The sequence below is a fragment of the Macaca nemestrina genome, chromosome 11 (assembly GCF_043159975.1).
Source record: "Macaca nemestrina isolate mMacNem1 chromosome 11, mMacNem.hap1, whole genome shotgun sequence".
NCBI lineage: Eukaryota > Metazoa > Chordata > Mammalia > Primates > Cercopithecidae > Macaca > Macaca nemestrina.
Genome location: NC_092135.1, coordinates 115,399,072 through 115,419,967, shown reverse-complemented (window position 1 = coordinate 115,419,967; position 20,896 = coordinate 115,399,072). Strand labels below are relative to the sequence as shown.

The window sequence follows — 20,896 nt, the reverse complement described above, 5'->3', positions numbered from 1 at the left end:
TCAGCTTTTATAGAAAATTAATTTTGGGGTGGGGTGGCAAAAAAAGATAACTAATTTTGCAAGGGAATGGATGAAGATCACTTGGCTGGGGTGGCAGAGAAGAGAATAAAAGGCGAAATGATAGGGGAAGGAAATGGGGCTCCCTTTAAGAGGACAGGAATGTAGAAAATAACTATGCAATGTTGCTAAGGAAAAGTTTCATTTTTTCATAATGTTGAGGAAAAGCTGTGCTTATGGTGAGGCTCTGGGAACACTGACATGCAATGTGTTCTTTAGCTAATCTATTTTTAAAGGTAAAACCAAAATGCTTAGATATTGTAAGATGAGCACAAGTCAAAGATTTTATATTGCTCAATAATTAATAAGGGAACCATCAAAATGTTAGAATTGGCTTGCAGGGCAATTCAAAGAATCACACATATACAGTGTGTGCATATGCTAAAGTTAGATCCTGCTTATATGATAATATGATTTGACTGTGTCCCCACCAAAATCTCATCTTGAATTTCCATTTGTTTTGGGAGGGACCCAGTGGGAGGTAATTGAATCATGGGGGCAGGTCTTTCCTGTGCTGTTCTTGTGATAGTGAATACATCTCATGAGATCTGATGGTTCTATAAGGGGGAGTTTGCCTGCACAAGTTCTCTCTCTTGCCGCCACCATGTGAGATGTGCCTTTCACCTTCTGCCATGATTGTGAGGCCTTCCCAGCCACGTGGAACTGTAAATCCAATAAACCTCTTTCTTTTGTAGATTGCCCAGTCTCAGATTTGTCTTTATCAGTAGTGTGAAAATGGACTAATACAGTAAATTGGTATCAGTAGAGTGAGGTGTTACTGAAAAGATACCCAAAAATGTGGAAGTGGCTTTGGAACTGGGTAACACGCAGAGGTTGGAACAGTTTGGAGGTCTCAGAAGAAGGCAGGAAAATGTGGGAAAGTTTGGAACTTCCTAGAGACTTGTTGAATGGTTTTGACCAAAAGCCTGATAGTGATATGGACAATAAGGCCCAGGCTGAGGTAGTCTTAGATGGAGATGAGGAACTCGTTGGGAACTGGAGCAAAGGTGACTCTTGTTATGTTTTAGAAAAGAGACTGGTGGCATTTTGCCCCTGCCCTAGAGATTTGTGGAACTTTGAACTTGAGAGAGGTGATTTAGGATATCTTGTGGAAGAAATTGCTAAGCATCAAAGCATTCAAGAGGTAACTTGGGTGCTGTTAAAGGCGTTCAGTTTTATAAGGGAAGCAGAGCATAAAAGTTTGGAAAATGTGCAGCCTGACCATGTGATAGAAAAGAAAAACCCATTTTCTGGAGAGAAACTCAAGCTGGCTGCATGAATTTACGTAAGTAAGGAGGAGCTGAGTGTTATTCCCAAAGACAATAGGGAAAATGTCTCCAGGGCATGTCAGTGGTCTTCACAGCAGCCCCTCCCATTACAGGCCTGGAGGCCTAGGAGAAAGTGGTTTAGTGGGCTGGGCCCAAGGTCTCCCTGCTGTGTGAAGCCTAGGGACTTGGTGCCCTGAATCCCAGCAGCTCTAGCCGTGGTTGAAAGGGCCAAGCTAGAGCTCAGGCCATGGCTTAAGAGGGTTTAAGCCCCAAGCCTTGGCAGCTTCCACATGGTATTAAGCCTGAGAGTGCACAGAAGTCAAGAATTGGGATTTGGAAACCTTTGGCTAGATTTCAGAGGATGTATAGAAATGCATGGATGCCCAGGCAGAAGTTTGCTGCAGGAGTGGGGCCCTCATGGAGAACATCTGCTAGGACATTATGGAAGGGAAATGTGAGGTTGGAGCCCCTACACAGGGTCCCTACTGTGGTACTGCTTAGTGGAGTTGTGAGAAGACAGCCACTGTCCTCTGGACCTCAGAATGGTAGATCTGACAGCTTGCACCGTGTGCCTGGAAAAGCTGCAGACACTCAACACCAGCCTGTGAAAGCAGCCAGGAATGGGGCTAAATCCTGCAAAGCCACAGGCATAAAGCTCCCCTAGACTATAGGAACCCACCTCTTGCATCAGCCTGACCTGGATGTGAGACATGGAGTCAAAGGAGGGATTTTGGACTTGCATGAGGCCTGTAGTCCCTTTGTTTTGGTCAAATTCTCCCATTTGGAATGGTTGTATTTACCCAATACCTGTACCCCCATTGTATCTAGGAAGTCATTAACTTGTTTTTGATTTTACAGGTTCATAGTCAGAAGGGACTTGCTTTGTCTCAGGTGAGATGTTGGACTGTGGACTTTTGAGTTAATGCTGAAATGAATTAAGACCTTGGGGGACTGTTGGGAAGACATGATTGGTTTTGAAATGTGAGGAAATAAGATTTGGGAGGGGCCGGGGAGGAATAATATGGTGTGACTGTGTCCCACCCAGATCTCATCTTGAATTCCCATGTGTTATGGGAGGGACCCAGCAGGAGGTAATGGAATCATGGGTGCAGGTTTTACCTGTGCTATTCTTGTGATAGTGAATAGGTCTTATGAGATCTGGTGGTTCTATAAGGCAGAGCTTCCCTGCACAAGTTCTCTCTCTTGCCACTGCCATGGGAGACGTGCCTTTCACCTTCTACCATGATTGTGAGGCCTCCCCAGCCATGTGGAGCTGTAAGTCTGATAAACCTCTTTCTTTTGTAAATTGCCCTGTCTTGGGTATATCTCTATCAGCAGTGTGAAAACAGATTAATACACATGAAGTATCTAAAATCATCAAATTCCTAGAATAGAAGAATGGAAGAGTAGTTACCAGGGCCTGGGGACGGAGGAGGTGGGGAATTACTAGGCGGCTGGCATAAAGTTTCAGTTAAGCATGATGAGTAAGTTTGAGAGATCTACTGCACAACATGGTTGTCAAGAATACTGTATTGCACACTTAGAAATGTGTTAAGCAGTTAGATTCTCATGTTAAATTTTCTTAACACAATAAAATAAAATTAAAAATTAAAAAGACTTGCCACTGCTTCTGAGAAGTGTTCCTGGAAATCCCCAGCTTGGAATCTTTTCAGCTCTCTCCAACCACTCTGGTATCTACAGTAAGCTTTGCCTGTCTCCATCATTTCCTTTATTGTGTTTTAATTAAATATTCCATTTAGGTGTCTGAGTTCATCACTAATATGTAAGCTAAAGACTATGTTTTATCTGCTATTTTATACCTGGCATTCAACACACAGTATGCATTCCATAATGTTCATTGAATGGTGAGAGGCTTTTTGTATTGATTATGAGGATGGTGAAGATGATTATGGTGAACATGCAATCTAATTTGTAGCTATGAGTTTTGATCAAAATAGAAAGGTAACAGCTTGTTTTGCCTTCAGGGCTTTAAAAATCTTATGTGAATTTGAATATGAAATAAACAACATAAAATACGTATAATAGCAATTGCAACATAAAATACGTGTAATAATAGCAAATGTATACATGTCTCTGTGTGTGTGTGTGTGTGTGTATGTATGTGTGTGTGTGTGTGTGTATATATATATATATATATATATATATATATATATATATATGACTGAAATAATAGCTTTTAAACAAAGAATGCCAAAGGTCAGTGATAAGTGGTGACATTGAACTTCTCTCCAAGCTTGACTGAAGCACCCTTTCAATAAGAGCCTTCAGTTGCCATGACTGTGGGGTTGGTATTATCTCCACCAGTACAACACTGAGTTTTTGAAAGCAATAATAAAAACTGGATTCCATTGTAGTTAGTTGTAGGGACTTGCTACAAAGAGGATTTGCTAGTGTTGACCTACAAGCCACCATGCCAATTTCTGGAAAGATGAATGATGACAGATTCAGAGATTAATAATGTCTGTAAGGCTTTCTTCCTCTGCATTCATGTCCTGTGTGATCTAAGGAGGTCCACACCTCAGCTTCTTGTTTCCCCAAATAGAGATAATACTAGCTTTGACTCATATTTTCAAAAGATTTTGCTAGAAAACCAGAAAAATAACTGTGTAGTGAATGTAAATGACCACCAAGCCCAGCACCCCAGCACACGGAAGTTGCTTAATTAAGGCTCTGGCAGCCGGGTGTGGTGGCTCATGCCTATAATCACAGCACTTTGGGAGGCTGAGGCAGGCAGATTGCCTGAGCTCAGGAGTTTGAAGCCACCCTGGGAAATATTGTGAAACCCCTTCTCTACTAAAATACAAAAAATATATTAAAAATAAAAATTAGCCGGGCATGGTGGCATGCACCTGTAATCCCAGCCATTTGGGAGGCTGAGGTGGGGGAATCGTTGAGCCCAGGAGGTGGAAGTTGCAGTAAGCCAAGATCATGCCACTGCACTACAGTTTGGGTGACAGAGTGACACTCCGTCTAAAAAGAAAAAAAATTAAAAAGGCTCTGGATAATGTGTTAGAAATCCAAGTCAAGAAGAGGGAACTCTTTGATGGCCCAGTCTAGCCTGACTGGTAGAAGCCTTCTCAACTGGCAAATACCCTTGTCATTTCTCCTGGCAGGCTTCCTCATGTTTGTTTGCAATGACATGACCCGCTGGTGCCCGGAAACAGGGCAGGGCAGAGAAAGCTTTGGAATCCACAGAGTTCATTGCCTTCCCTCACCCCAGCAAAGCTTTGTCCTCCAGCCCTGACTCTGGGGCCCTGGGATCAGATTGCTGGCTTTCAGGTGCCAGAGAGACACTTTCCTGTTTGCTCTCCCACCCAGACTGCCCTCAGTTTGTCCTTCCCCCAGGTGGGGATGGCAAGTGACAGAGGCTGTTGTGAAATGAATTGCTCTCCTTCCTCCCCTGCCTTTCTTTCCTCTACCCCCTCAAACCACAAGCATATTTTGGCTTTCTTCCATCACTTAGGGTTTGTATTGTACATCTGAGTCTGTTCTTGTTCATTGTAAATAGCCCAGAAGTTAGGATAGGAGTGCAGTCTTTAAAGGTAAGCTACTCTTGGGGACACGAGGGAATGCATGGAGCTGCCTACACTGGTGATGGTGACTTCCTTTGATCCTAGCCGATGCAGCTTTGTGCTGCCCTAGTGTTTCCATTCTGGTCTAGGGGGCCTTGTCACTTGCTTATTTTCCACTCCCCTCAGGCATAAAATATTATCTCTTTGAGTACCTTTTATGCCCCCAATAGCTGGCAGAGATTCCTGGTCTTGCTCTCTACCTCTCTGGCCTATGCCCCAATGACATGCCCCTGGTGCCTGCAGGATATTTTGCTTTTGAAGAGAACACCTATTGTTCTGAAAGATGGCAGAACTTCTACATGACTGAGGAACTTCTGTGTTGCAGATTAACAGAATTAATAGAAAGCCAGGTCAAACTGGCTTAAGAAAAAACAAAAACAAACAACCAAAAAACCTGGTAGCCAGTGCTTCACATAACTGAGAAGTCCAGGACTGTAGATTAATGCAAGGGTTCAGAAATGCAGTAACCAAGATGGAGGCTGCCTGCTGCTCAAGTTGCCAGATTTAGCAAATAAAAACAGAGCATACACAGTTAAATTCACATTTTATATAAATAATGAACAACTTTTTTGTAGTATAAACATGTCCCTGTACTGCTTTCTCTATTTTATTGGACAACTCTACCTGCTACCATATGTCAGCTCTCTCCTTCCTGTGTTGAGATTACTCTCTGGCAGGCTCTGGGCATGAGACGACAGAATGGTATCCCTACAGATACATTTCAAGGCTTAGGGACCATTGAAGAAGAGCTTCTCTTTCCCAAGAGTTCCAGCAAAAATCCTAGGGTTGTATCTCATTGATCCAGCTTGGGTCTTGTGGCCACCTGGGAAGCAAACACTCTGTCAAAGGAGGTGAAATGCAAGGTAGGTCTGCACCATACATCTACCTCTACAACTAGGGTGTAGATTTAGCCCCATCCAAACCACTTGAATGAAGACTGGGGAGAAGTGTTTCCCAGAAGAAACCCAGAGTGATGTTACTAGGAGAAGACAGATGGATAATAGCCAGACATTGACTCCATGGTTAAATGGTAAATATCCTCTTAGGGCCAGGCTCCCTGGAGCTCTTCACGTCACACGTTGACTGCTTAGCAACTGATGTGGGTCACATCCCTTGGTTTTGGTCCCAGAGGGTGATTTTGGACAATGGAGGGCAATTTAGATAGCCCCTGAATTAACAGTAAAGATAGTAAAAACAAAACAAACAAACAAAATTATCTAGTACCTTTTCTGTGTGAACTGTGATACCCAATGTGAGTCCTACACAAAGATAGGAAAGAAGACATGGCTGTTGTCCAGAACTTACATTCTAGTGAGAGGCATTACATTGTACCTTGTTATAGAGTCTCATGATACTTTCCTTGTTTCCACCTCTAAGTAATTATGAATCTACAGAGGAAGAATAAATTAATACCAGGTAAGGCTTACTGAAGGAGATGCATTTGGGCTGGACCTTACAGAAAGAGTTTAGATAGGCAGCTATAGAGGGAAGAAAGAAAAAAATTCCAAACAGAGGAAGTAGAATAAGCAAACCTGTTGATTTCAGGCTGCTGCCACCCACACTGGGCCGCATTGCCTTTCAAAGAGATGCACCTTGATGTGGACACTTGACTTTACCCGGGGCCAGAGAAACATTAGAGAATGCCAGGAAAATAAATAATCTGATACTCTGAACACTCCTTCAAATGCTTGTTCAGAGTTAATTTGTAGAGAAAGCTGAGTGACATAGGAGAAAAAGAAAAGGAGAAAGACCCTTGGGTGGGACACTCAGTCGTTTTCCATTGTCCTTGGTAATTCCACTCTGGCCCCATATTTGCATTATCCATTCATGAAACAAAAGACCTTGAGTCAAATGGACTCATCTCTTTTAGTTATCCAATATCCAGGGTTAGTTAAGCCTAACCTTTGGAGGAAGGAGGGTGTCACCTCCTTGTCCCTAAGTGACTTCATTTTCCCTCTAAGCATTTATAGTACTATTCCTGAGAGTCATTCTGGTAGGTTCTATTTTTTCCATCTCACATTGCCAGAATATTTTCTTTCACTGGTGCGTTTAGCAGGATGGCTGGCCTTTTCCTCCAACTCTGACACCACTCCAAAGGGTTCAAGCTTGAAAAATGCTTTGCCCCTCTTCTCCATGGTTCTCTGAGTGTGTTTTTCAGAGGAGATATGAACATATGTCATCAGAGCGTGTAGTCAAATACCACATAGAGTGTGAGGCTTTCTCCAGAATGGTGCTTTTTGGGGGTTTTTTTTTTTAAACACAACCCCCTGCTGTATTGCAATAAGGATCCCTTAATGAAATGAACTGGAATATGTGGTTCTAGGAAAAAAAAAAAAAAAGATGGGAATGGAGAAAAAAACTATCTAGAAAAAAAAATAGCAAGTTTGACCCATTGAAGGGACAAGTTATACTCTTGAGTCAAGAATTAGGAATTGAATTAAACTAAGCTAACAACACCACAATAGAGTAGTAGACCTAAATGGTATTATATTATATTCCTGTTTCCAGGAGAAATCTTACCCACACTCCTTTTGGAAAACTGGGTTATATTGTCTTCTGTAGAGAAAATGAGCAAAACTTCACTTTATTTTATGGTTCAGCCATCAAGTTGGTTTTTGTGAATAAACTCGAGGTTCCCCCTCCCCTGCCACCAGGCCCATCCTCCCAAGGTGCCTGTGTGATTGTGCCTGCCCTTCCACCTCACACAGCGTCATTCCTCTCGTCTTAGGCTCTTCTCCTCCAGGGTGAGTTTGTCCTTTCCGTTTCTCAGATACCAGGAGCCAGAGACAATAGCTCAGTCTAAAATTTCCTTTTATTTGTTCTTATTCTCCCCATCTGTACAGAAAGGTATTATTTTCCTGATTTTTTGAAATCCTCACCGAGAAACCTTAAATGTGTATTGTTAAACCTGTCTGAAAAGCTATATCCTGACTGATTCCAATATATGACATTCTGGAAGATCAAAACTGTAGAGACAGTAAAAAGATCAGTGGTTGCCAGAGGCTGGTGGGAGGGAGGGATGGTTAGAGCACAGAGGATTTTTAGGGCAGTGAAACTATTCTGCTTGCTATTGTAATGGTAGATACATGACATCATGCCTTATCAAAACCCACTGAACTGCACAATAAAGTGAAGTCTAATGTAATCTATGGACATTAATAATAATGTATCAATATTAGTACATCAATTGTAACAAACGTATCAATCTCACTAATGCAAAGATGTTAAAAATAGGGTTAACTGTATGTGTGTGGAAGGGAGGGAGTATATGGGAAATCTCTGTACTTTCTGCTCAACTTCTATGTAAACTTGTAACTACTCAAAAAATAAAGTTTATTAACTTAAAAAGTTCTTTTACCCCAAGTATTTTTTTTTTTATTTTTTTATTTACTGTTTCCTCTATCTCTGATTCTCCCTTAAGGAAAGTTTGAGTTGAAAGTGACTTAAATTTGCCAAGGGTCAAATTTAAAACTCCAAATACCAAATTTAGAACTCCAAATATGTCCTCAGCTTTTCAAAATATTTCATTAAAACAAAACACAAATGTATTGTTTTTGTGCTAATCTGAAATAATTGGCACATGTTCATTCAAACACGAAGTTGAGTCTTGGGCAAACTTCAAGTTAACAAGATGTTCTTGTTCCCTTAAATTCTGTTCTTTCATATCGTAAGGTCTTGGTCGTTCTCTTCCCTCTGCCTTCTCGCTGACCTGAACTGAGTCCATAAGAAATTTATGCAATTTGCTGGTGAGCAGGAATCTTGCACGTAACTCTAAAAGGGTCTCCTTCTCTTGGCCTTGTTGGGAAGAACTTCATCCCATCCCTCACCGACCCCTCTTGACGATCCTTAAATGCCCCAACTTGGGAATTCACTAAGCGTAACTCAAGAGTGTGACTCATTATCTTAAAAACCTTGGCCATACGTATCTGGGGTGATCCATGAAGACTCTCCAGATATTTATTTAATGAGAGAAGCAAACCCAAACATAGAGCTATGTGGTTAAAAAAGAATTTTAAACAAAGTCCTTGAGCAGTGTTTGACCCCTGTCTTCTATAAACAGCCTCCCTCCCAACCCCCGTCATCCTGCTGGTTATTCCAGGGGGCCAGAGTTATCTGTCTTGAGACACTGAAATCACATAGTACTGCACTTCCTCAAGGCAGAGAAACAGCCACAGACCTCAGGGAGTGGAGGGTCACAGGGAAATCTCATGGCAGGACTGTTGCAGGAGTCAGAATATTTTCCCACCTTCAGCCCCAAAGGTAGGCTTCAGGGCAGAGAAGTAGCAAAGGAAGACTGCTGGGCCATATGCTGTGTCAGGCATCGTATTTTGCAATTTCCACAAGCCAGCCTACTTAAGTCTTGGAGATGGGTATCAGGGTCCTTCAGTTCTTAGATGGAGAGAATGATGGGCAAGGAGAGAAAGCAGCAAGTCCAATGTGAAGTGGCAAGTGTTCACTCCTCCAGAGCTGGCACTATCCACTGGTAATATAATGCAAGACACAACTGTGAGCCACGTATGTAATTAAAAAATTTTTAAGAGCCACATTTAAAAATGTGAAATAAAGAATCAAGTGGAATTCATTTTAGTAATATATTTTATTTAGCCCAACATCCAAAATATTATCATTTCAACACATAATTAATATAAAACATATTGAGATATTCTCCCCTTATTTTCATTGTTATGGCACAAAAACTTTAAAATCTGATGAACATTTTATGCCCACAATCTACCTCAATTTGGATGACTAACATTTCCAGTTTTATGTGGTTCATGGCCTCACATCAGACAGTGCATTCTAGATCTGCTTTTATCTTTGGTTCCAGCTGCACCTCTCAAGGTCTGTTTTGCTCTAGTCCTTCACTGAATTGTACTTTAACATGATGCCCTTGACTTTCAGTGAAGAACAAGTCACATGAAATGTCACAGCCTCTGCTGCGGAGGAGTTAGTTACTGTTACCCGATCATTCTCTGCTCCCCACAGCCTCGTGCTATTTAAACAAAATATTTTATTGTTGTCCTTTCAAAATAGTATGCGTCCTTCTTTATCATAATGAGTATTTTGTAGCTGATTTCGTGCTTTGTTTTGCTTTGGCTACCAGGAGGCTCAGGGCCAAATTGGACTCAATTATAACCATGGATAGATTCATGATTGCATGGGAGACTATAATGACATGTTTTGTAAAATGTTCTGGACTTCATAAATATGCATCCTGTGTTCACAGTAAAGTTTTCTGTCTGGTTATGGACTATATCTATTCCCCTTCCCAGGAAAAAAGGTACTATGTATAATTTAATATGTGAATAGTCCTGGAAGGTTTGTTGGTAAGTTATGAGACATAGCATGAATACTTTTTAAATTTTAATTTACTTTTGAGCCTTTCAGTAGATCTTTCTCGCTTGAAACTGTGCTTCCAAAATGTAGTAAGCCACAGAATACTATTATCTCTTTCCTTGTGTGATATAAAGAAATAAAGAAAAGGGAGAATAATATTTTTCCAGATAGCAAGAAGAGCTTTCCTTTCTCTGTAGAAATGATAGATAGATAGATAAAAATATTTTAATGCTTTCCCCCAACTTCTGTTATATTTACACAGATGGTGCCCTTCAGTGTATTCTATGGGGGGCTCTACCAGAGACATTGCCACAGCTGGAGCTGTTGTGTTCCTGATCCCCAAAAGGCATTTCCATGTAACTCTACAAGATGAGAAGGATCTGAAAGGGAACTTTCAAGTCTTTGGGATAATCCAGTGTAATTCCTTTGTTTTACAGATGAGAAAATTATAGCCACATCTACCCACAGGAATGATAGCATTTGCAATGGCATCACCTGCATTGCAAAAGGGAAATGCATTAATAGATCTTCAGTTGGAACGGAAGGCCATTTATCCATCTCAGAGACGTGAGATTTCTTGGGATGCATTCTTTCATCCAGACCCCAAACTGCATTTACTTGGGCTCATTTGATTTCTAATTTCTTGTCAGTGTCACCCTTGCAACTCAAGCCTTACAGGACCTTTAATTCTGTCTAAAATGTATTATATTGTTGGTTTACCTTATCTTTGATGATTTGAACCACCATATGAAATTGAAGTGCTATTTTATATATATTAAGAGAAAGGGGAGTAGGGAGAGGGAGAAAGAGAGGAAGGTGTCACTAAGATAAGTGACAAAAGTAATAGCATGCCTATTCTTTCTAATTACTCAGATGTGTACTAAGCCCCAGTCAAGGCCATGCAGGTGGATACATAGATAAATAAGACAAGTGTGTGTTCCTTGCTTTTGTGTCACAAAATTAAAATGTACAAAATCAAAGCTTTTTGGCCTCCCTTTTCCCACTTCACCACCAAATCTTTTTCTCGCTTGTGCCTCTCCCATCTTAGTAAAACAGACCATTCTCTGGCTAGCTACATCAGCTACAAACCAGGGAGCCATCCTTGATTCCAACCTCTCCCTTACCACCATCCCAGACTTATCCAATCTCATTCCTGATATGGTTTGGATGTGTGTCCCCACCAAATTTCATGTTGACATGTAATCTCCAGTGTTGGAGGTGGGGCCTGGTGGGAGGTTTTGGATCATGGGGGTGAATCCCTCATGAATGGCCTGTTGCCACCCCCTCAGTGCTGAGTGAGTACTTGCTCTATTAGTTCACGTGAGAGCTGGTTGTTTGGAAGGAACCTGGCACCTCCTCCGCCCTCCTGGCTCCCTCTCTCACCAGGTGATGTGCCTGCTTCCTCCTCACCTTTGGCCATGATTGGAAGCTCCCTGAGGCCTCATCAGAAGCCAAGCAAATTCAGGTGCCATGCTTGTACAGCTGCAGAACTGTGAGCCAAAATAAACCTCTTGTCTTTATGAATTACTCAGCCTCACATATTCCTTTGTAGTGACACAAAACAGACTGACACAATTCCTCAGTTTCTATCTTCAAAACACAGCTCATCTGTCTCCATTTGTCTCCATCTGTACTGCCACCATGATGGGCTGATGCCAGCAACTCCAACACTTTCAGTGACCTGGTGTCACATTCCCTCCTCTGTCATCCATTCTTCACAAAGCAGTGAGCATGATCAGATTATGTTACCTGCATGATCAGATTATGTTACCTCCTGTTCAAAGTCCTGCAATGCAGTTTGAATGAGATGCAAATCCTTTAAGATGGCCTATGAGACTCAGCCTCTTCTCCCTTCTGCAGCCTCCTGTCAATCTACTCTCTCCTCTTTACCAGCGAAATTCCAACAGCACTGGCACCTTTCATCCCCTCTGTTTCATTGTCTGTAATTAACTTTACTGTGCTTCTGTATAAACAGTGTGATGTTATCTGAGTGTGCAGGTTAGTTTCCATCTACAATCTAGGGGCAGCTAGATTATATTTAAATTGCCCTAATAATGAATCCATGCTTCAGAAATGGCCTCAGCATGTACTCTAAATATCAATTTCTGAATATGCTTTAGAAGGTATATTAATTAGTATGAGTGATGTTAGAAATAACTTTTCATTGATGAAATAAAAGATATATGGCTGAAAGTTTGTGTAACTCCTCTGCCTTTGCATAAATAAAGTACAAGAACCTGGCAAGCCCAGCAATCCAGGACTTTCTGAGTCACCTCCTTAGCCTACAACTCCATTTGGCCTTGCGTGCCTTCGCTTAGCAGAGGACCCTGACAATAAATCTTGGTGTTGGAATATTTTTGCCTTTACCTCAAAGTTCACATTTCAGGCAAGGTCCTTGTGGGGTGCCCCAAAGGACAGAGCAGGTGGTAAGACTGGCTTTCTGTAGGCTCAACTGATAAATGTGTGGGCATCCAGTGGAATTTGGTCTGAAGCTTGCTTCCATGGCAATATGCCACCTGGCAGGTGGTTATGGAAAAATAGCCGTATGCCTAACCTCCTCCTCTGATTGTGTAAAGAATGGGATAGCTGTTCAGCCAGACTGGCCTTAAGTGAGGCCTTGTACTCCCAAAGAGACAGAGCTTTTTAACATCTCGGGAATGTTCTGTTACAATTCCCTCCACCTGGAATGTTCTCTCCCTTGATATTCATCTTCTGATTTAGCCAATGTCAACTTAAATTTCAGTTTCTTAGAGTGGCACTAGGTGACCACTCTTTCTAAATAGGGCCCCCTGTGTGTCAGCTGCTCACCTGATTGCTCTTGGATCCATTTCTGTTTCTCTCCTGTTCTGCTCTGAATCACAGGGAACTAGCTCTGGCCAGATTTAGTCAAGGGGAGGCACTACTAGAAAACTGGAGGAGCCAGAGTACTGTACTCTTTCGTACTCTGAGTTGGTTGCATCTCCAGTAGACAAGCCCTCGCTTCTAGTCCTCACTGCCATGAGGCAGCACCCCTTCTTCGATTCTAGCTTCCAGATAGTCTAGGTGTCTGAGCTCTAGTAGTACTCCCTCTTCTGACTTCCCCTCCATCCTTGGGAGTGGTAGTGGGCTTCTTATGTTGCTCGTCTCTGGTCTCATTACCCTCTGTTCTTTCCATCATGTGTTCAACAAATTCCTTGTATTAATCTCCTCTGTTTATAGGACCTGGATGGTTTCTGTTTTCTTTTATACTATATTATAGTAGGTTATGTCACCCTGCTTTGTTTTTTTCTCCATAGCTCCTTTTATAAATTATAATCATTTACTTGTTTATTTGTTTACTAACATCTTGTCTATATGCTGCATCAGATGACAGTCTCCATGAGAAAAGAGCCTAGATATTTTTGGTCACCCATTATATCTGTCATGTCCCAGGTGCTCCATAATAATGTATTTTAAAAACAAATAAATCTAGTGCCTGAATCTTTTAATCTTGGATCCATGAACAACTCAAGGGTTCTATGGGTAAACTTGGGAGGAGAAGTAAACCTTTTCAAGATGTAAATGTGTGCATGAATTTGTGTATGTGTACTTATCTCCTCATTGGCAAGAGTCCATAGCTTTCAGTAGAGTCCCAGTCTACCAAAAGACCTTTGAAAGTTAAGAGACAGTGCATCTAGTGGGATAGATGCCCACATGCACAATTGTTACTAACATGTTATGATATTAACATTAAGAAAAGTAATTGAGAGCACAGATGAAGAAATTAGTTTCTCATTTCAGTAGTGAAAGCCAAAAACTTGGGAGTCATCCCTGACACCTCTTATTCTTCACATCTAATTCATCAGCAAGTATATCAGTTGGCTCTACCCTCAAAGAACTTCCAGAGTTCAATGTCTACTATCTTCATCCTGGTCAAAGTCACCATTATCTCTTTCCCTCTAAGTGTGGATGGATGAAGAAGACTCTGGTCTGGCTGCTTTAGCTCTTCTCCTTAATAGTCAGAGTGTGTTCTCAACATTGCATCTCAAAGTCTGACAAGAGCCTGATCACATTACTCATGTGCTCAAAACTCACCAGAGGCTCCCATCTCACATAGAGGAGAGTCAGAGTCCTCCCAAAGCTCTCTGTGATTCTGCTTTGCATCATTTCCCACCTGTCCCCTCTGGCACGGCCAACCTGCCTTGTTACTGTCTGTTGGCCAAGCCACACCCTCCCACCTCAGGGCGTTTGCTCTGGCTCTGCTGGAGGGCTCTTCTTTCACACAGCCTCTCCTTTGTTCCTTCATCTTTTTCTGTTCTCTGCCCATATGACAAATACTGCCCCTGCTCCCCCTCTGTCTTTCCTCTGTACCCTGCAGTGTTTTAGCCATACCATGAACCACATCCAGCACACTGAAGATTGATTGATTTATTTGTTTGTTTATTGTCTGTCCCGCACTCCTAGAACATGAGCTGTAGCAGGGCCAGCACTTTGTTAGCTTCAAGCCTGGAACAGTGCCTGGCACATGGTAGGTTCTCAGTACATATTCACTGAGTGACTCTGATGGTGATACCTACCATTGAGAACGTTGAACAATGAGTGGGGTTTGGAGAAACAAAGAAGGATGGTGATAGTGAGGAGAAAAGTAAATGACAAGTACTCATCAAGGCTGGACTGGGATAGAGTCTTTGCCTCCTGAATATGTTTTAGTTTCAGAATTTTATGTTCGCCCATCACCCATTTCCTATTCCCAAAGGTCTGCCCTGCGTAAGTCCATAGCTAGATAGAGATTCTACCATACCTGCAGGACTGGCTCTACCATTATTTCTTTGGGCTTAGTCCATGGGTGTAAGTGGCGGAGTTCAACTGCTGGGTTAAAGGAATTTAGCCTAGCGAGCTGGGTTAGCCATTGCTGTTCCAGGGTGAGTTCTTGATATACATGACGAATAATGCAAGAGATGACTGGGTTGGGGGCAGAGTAGGAACTGATGGTGGAAGGTAGGGTAAGCTTAAAAGGAAAACAAGAGACTGGGTGTGGTGGCTCATGCCTGTAATCCTAGCACTTTGGGAGTCTTAGGCGGGCAGATCATGAGGTCAGGAATTTGAGAACAGTTTGCCCAACATGGTGAGACCCCCTCTCTACTGAGAATACAAAAATTACTGCATGGTGGCGTGCACCTGTAATCCCAGCTACTCGGGAGGCTGAGGCAGGAGAATCATTTGAACCTGGGAGGCGGAGGTTGCAGTGAGCTGAGATCGCACCACTGCACTCCAGTCTGTGCAACAGAGTGAGACTCTGTCTCAAATAAAAATAAAAATAAAAAGTAAAACAATAAAAATGTGTGTGTGTGTCTGTGTGTGTGTTGAGTGAGTGAGAGAGAGAGAGAGAGCCAAGCATAACAAATGCTTACCAAGAAGTTCCAGGTCATCCAATAACTCTTTTTCAGCCTCTCCCAACTGTCATCCTGAAATGCTGGTGAGATTGACTTCAAGGAACACAGTCAACTTTTGTTTTTGGAGACTGTAGAGTAAATATTGAAGATCTGGAACTGTTTGGCTCAAGACTTCAAAGCCTTGAATAAAGCTGCTGGATGGTTTGGAAGCCACCTGGCCGGAAATTTAACTTTTGCAGTTTGGGGTATTTTTTTCCCTTCCCATCCTTTAATTCCTCCCTCCTCCCTCCATCCACCTCAACATCAAATTAGCAATTTGGATGCCATAAATGTAGTGTGGACATGGGTACCAGCCAAGGTCACGAGGCTCAGTATATAAGAAGTGAATGCCAGCTGTATTTCAGACAGAATTTCCAAGGCTGGAGAGGCAGAGGGAGGAAAGATCTGGGTTTCCTGATTGTGGCTTTTCCTCCCTTTTCTACACACACACACACACACACACACACGCGCGCGCGTGCGCACACGCACATGCACACACACACACTACACTTTTCTACTTTTAATTTCCTGTTTCTATTCTGGCCGTCTCCTATCTGGATTCAGGTCTCCTCTCTTCGTCCCCCTGCCCATAGATTCACTAACTCAACACATATGAAGGTAAAATTAGAGAATGGTCTGTATGGAACCAAACCAATAAAAACAATGCATAGACTAGAGTGATCTCCAAAACTTAACAAAGGCTTTTGAAACCTAAATTCACACTCTGGGGCATGTGGAGGAGGGGGTGGCTAATAAATGTAATATACTGAGAGAACTGGATTCAACAAATATATCATAATTTTATTTGCCAGAAATTGAATAAACATGACTCTAATTTATGAGTTCACTAATTATTGTCTGTATCTTCAGTATTAAAACTAAGATCAAGACCATCCTCTGTATATAACAAGAAACTATATCCAGCTATCTGTCTACAAATCAATATCTTTATCTGTGTTTACATCTATATCTATCTATACCTGTATCTATATCTAGCTAGCTACCTACCTGTGTAGATCTAGATATATTATAATGGCTCAGTATTTGCATTCTGTGGTCAGTGCACAGCCTACATGCATACACTTTGGTGTAGTTCAGAGTCAGACTCAATTTCTGACTTCTAAACACTAATATTTCTTTATGGTGCAGAACATCGTACCACAGTACTCCAAAACATCGCCCCCATAAAATAATCTACCCAATTCGAAAAACTAAAATAAAAGCAAAGAACCAGCTGCAGCTATGCGTTTGAATTAGTTTGATGGAGCCCATCCTTGTATGTTATTGTGAACATTGTATTTGATTTGGGGTGATTTACAAAGGGGGTTCATATACCTGGGTCCTTTTAAAACCCTAAAACAATCTCTGTTTAAACAGTGGGTTTATAAACATGTATCCTTCACTCATCAAGCATTTTTGAGCTTCTGCTATGTGCCAGGATGGTATCAAGACTCTGAGGATATAGAGTCAAAGGAGTATAGTCTTTGCCTCAAAGAGTTCACAGTGTCATCAGGACTCGGCCGATAACAGTTGGAGGTGATGGGTGTCGGGAAACAGGTAGTAGACCCAGGGTACAGGGGAACCTCTAGGAAGTGGACTTGACTTCCCAGATGCTCTCTGGTGAAGGTATTTTTCCTGGAGGGGGTGATGGTGCTTTGGAAGATTCACAGGCGTTAGCCAGGTAGAAGGAATGTGGTGCTCAGTCTGAATGTGTTCAGGGAGCTGTGTGTGCAAGGCACAGTCACCCCAGAAGAGCTCCTGCCACTGTGATTCTGTGCCTGGAGCCTCCAGGGCAAGACTGTCCAGACTGATGAGATAGTGAGCGAGAAACGAGATCCCAAAGGGTTAAAAAATCTCCAGGTAATTTGCAAACCAAAGGTTACCATGTTCATGTTTGCGTTTTGTAAAGATGTTTCTTCTTTAGCTCCAGACTATGATTATCTCCTTGAGAATGAATCTACTGTCTATCAGTTGACACACATAGTTCACGAAGAAAAGACTTACTAAATTAGATTTTGTAGAATATGAAGCACCAATGAAAAGCAGAACGCAGAACAAACAGAAGTGTTGAGTACAATGTATGCCAACTTTTAAAAATACAGCCGATGTTGTCACCAGTGTTTACCTATTGGTTCAGCAGGTTTGGTAAACTTTCAAGGACTGGCAGGTTTTTAAAACCTTTAGCAATGTAATGCTAAGAGATGCTGTCTTTGAGGACTTTCAGATGAACCCTGGAGTGGAAGGTTAGAGGAATTGTCAGGTGGGAAAAGAGGAAGAAACTTGTTCTGGAACAATTTCAAAAGGGACCATGTGTCCAGACTGGGGACAAAGAACCTTATCTGATTCGGGCTGTAGACTTGACTTGAGGCACAGAGGAGGTCTTTGGAGTCAGACAGCCTTCTGGGGGGAATCTCAGCTCTTTCGCTTGCTGGCTAAGAACATTTCTCTGTGCCTCTGTCTCAGATACTCACCGCAGCCTACCACTTGGGGCTACTGTGAGAATAAAATATAAGTTAATGTATATCCAATGATTAGACTCATGCCTGCACCTACTAGATTCTTCATAAATGTTGACTGTTATCATACTCTGTGATTTCCATTATAAATTAAATGAAGCACCTGGCACATGATTAGATGCAGTAAACATTCATTTCCTTTCTTTCAATACTGAGAAAATAGACATGGAGTGAGAGGTATGATGGGAAGAATGTAGTTCAGGAGACAGGGGCTTGGTCCCGATGGCCTATTGATGATCTGCCCAGCTCTGAATCTTTGGGCCTCCAAGCAGAGCCAGCGGTCTGCCTATGGTGTGTGACTCTTTGGTTATTACTGTACTGAGCCCCCTGCCCTGCACATGGAGATGCACAAGCAAACCCCACATCTTGGAAAATTGCATCCTCTCCAAGGCCAGGAAACTGCTCTGTGCCACCCTGCTTCCCAGGGGCCCCAAATAGTCTTCCTCAGTTCAAATGCATTTGCATGTCCTCCAAGTCTGACTGGGGCTAGAGGGGATTTCGTGTAATCCCTGGCTTATTTCCTTTGATTTGAAACTCTCTCTGTCTCTCTCTTCATTTTTACCAGGGTCCCAAGAGGTGAAAAGTCCACTTTAGTAGGTGCCAGGTTCAGGAATTCTCACAATCCTCTTAGACTCTGAAGAGCCCTGAGATTTCTGTTAGTACAATGGCCTGATTGTGCCGCCCCATCGCAGTCCACTGACAGGTCGGCAGGCCAGCTAAAAGCTCATCTTAAACAACCGCCTCCAACCTTAAATCCAAACACCACCACTGCACTTCTGGAACCAGGTTTGTTTTCCCAGAATATCAGTTACAGCATTTTAAAAATGAGCAACCTCATTATCAACAATGTTTCTGAGAAGCAAGCATTCTTGTAGAAAATGCCAGCTCTGCAGGGCTGGCAGGAGCTGCACGGCACACACATTCTCTTGCCCGCCACCCCCAGCCTCAGGCATCACTCAGCCAAATCCACGAGTGCAGTTTAGCAGAAATGAACACCAGAACTTCATTCCTATAAAGGAGTGAGGTTCCTGGGTGCGGAAGAAGGGAGTGAGATCTCCTTCCTCAGAGGTCCTGGAGAACAGGAGAGAAGCTTGTTCCTATAAAGAGTCAGCCTCACTTTACCAGAGGGAATCTTGGATTTGAACCTGGGTTTTATTTCCCAGCTTTGGTATCTACTAGTTGTGTAATCTTCAACAAATATTGAAATTTTCCCAGCCTTATTTTTTTTTTAATCTGCTAAATAGTGGTAATTATTGTAAAGAGCAAATGCAATTATACACGGGAAAAAGACTTGCAAATTAGAAGGCCTTTAACATTTAAAAAGGAGTATCTTATTCCTCTTAATATGATCTCTCCTTGTTTTATATATACATGTGTATGTGTCTGAACTAATCAGGCTGCTCTAACAGGAGACCACTGACTGGTTGGTTTAAGTAACAGATGTGTATTTCTCACAGTTCTGTAAGATGGAAGTCTGGGATCAAGGTACCAGGCTAGTCAGGTTCTGGTGAAGGCCCTCTTCCTGGCTATTTCCTGATATAACTGAGAGCAGAGAGAAAAGAAGCAAGCTCTCTCCTGTCTCTTAGAAGGACACTAATCCCATCATGAGCACTCCACTCTCATGAGCTAATTACCTCTCAAAGGCCCTGTCTCCAAATACCATCACATTGGGGATCAGGTGATCATAGAGCAGCCTGTAGCTTATCTCTCTTCAATTAAATTGCAAACCCTTAAGAGTTTTGGAGGACAACAGTTAATTCAAAAATAAGTTCAAAACACTGCTCTTGACACAATGCGAGGCACAGAGCAGACATAAAATAAAAGTATGGAGGAATTATTAAATATTCATTATTTAGGAATGCAGGAAATTACGTAACATATTGTTTTTTGAAAAATCCAAGTATCCTTATATCTACATACAGATATAGACGTATCGTGTGTATGTGCATATGTTTCTTTATCTGCAAAGTGTAAATATGTCTTTCCGGAAGACTCAGCTCTCAAGGATTTTTTGTGTTTGAGGCAGCTTGGTGGCTTATGGAGAGCATGGAACCTGCACTGAGAGATACTTCCATTCAGAAGACCTGCTTCTTACTCCTGTAGTCCCAGCTACTCGGGAGGCTGAGGCGGGAGAATCGCATGAACCCGGGAGTTGGAGGTTGCAGTGAGCCGAGATTGCACCACTGCACTCCAGCCTGGGCGACAGAGCGAGACTCCGTCTCAAAAAAAAAAAAAGAGTCTAATCAAGGAGAGGTTCTGACTTACAGTCTCTGGGCAAGTCAGGAAGTGGGAAGTGGGAAATGGGAAACACTTCATAAACATCTCTTTCTCCATTCTTTTCTTAGGTGATACACCGTCAATGGGCTAATGACTGGCAATGTATGACAAATTTATATCTTCATCCTGAACATGTCTCCAAAATTTTAGGCTTATAAATGCAGCTGCCTCATCTATATTTCTTGTATTGTATATCTATTATATATATAGACACACACACATATCTCAACTTAAAAGTGCAAAAGTCAGTTTTTGGTCTTTCTCCCTCTCCTCCTTTATAACTTTCTCTTACTATTCCTTGGATTTCAAGACTGATTCCATGCATTATTGCACCACTTTTTTTCCCCTAAGTAAGCAATAATAGCACAATGTACTAAGTTCCATGGACTGTTCTAAGTAACGGGAAGATAGAATAAAATAAGAGATTATCACTGCCCTCAAAGGGCTCACTAAGTAGT

The 20,896-nt window shown here is 42.1% G+C and overlaps 1 long non-coding RNA gene across 15 annotated transcripts in view; it reads left to right on the top strand.

The window, feature by feature from the left end:
* Positions 1 to 20,896, top strand: part of LOC105481195 (uncharacterized) — a 285,138-nt gene that overhangs the window by 224,228 nt on the left and 40,014 nt on the right. For 14 of the 15 annotated variants that reach the window (XR_011610043.1, XR_011610040.1, XR_011610041.1 and 11 more), the window contains one exon: positions 15,661 to 15,836. The exons of the other annotated variant lie outside the window; for it this stretch is intronic. This is a non-coding gene — a long non-coding RNA (uncharacterized lncRNA). Of the gene's footprint in view, positions 1 to 15,660; positions 15,837 to 20,896 lie in introns of those variants that run through there. 15 annotated transcript variants of the gene reach the window in all.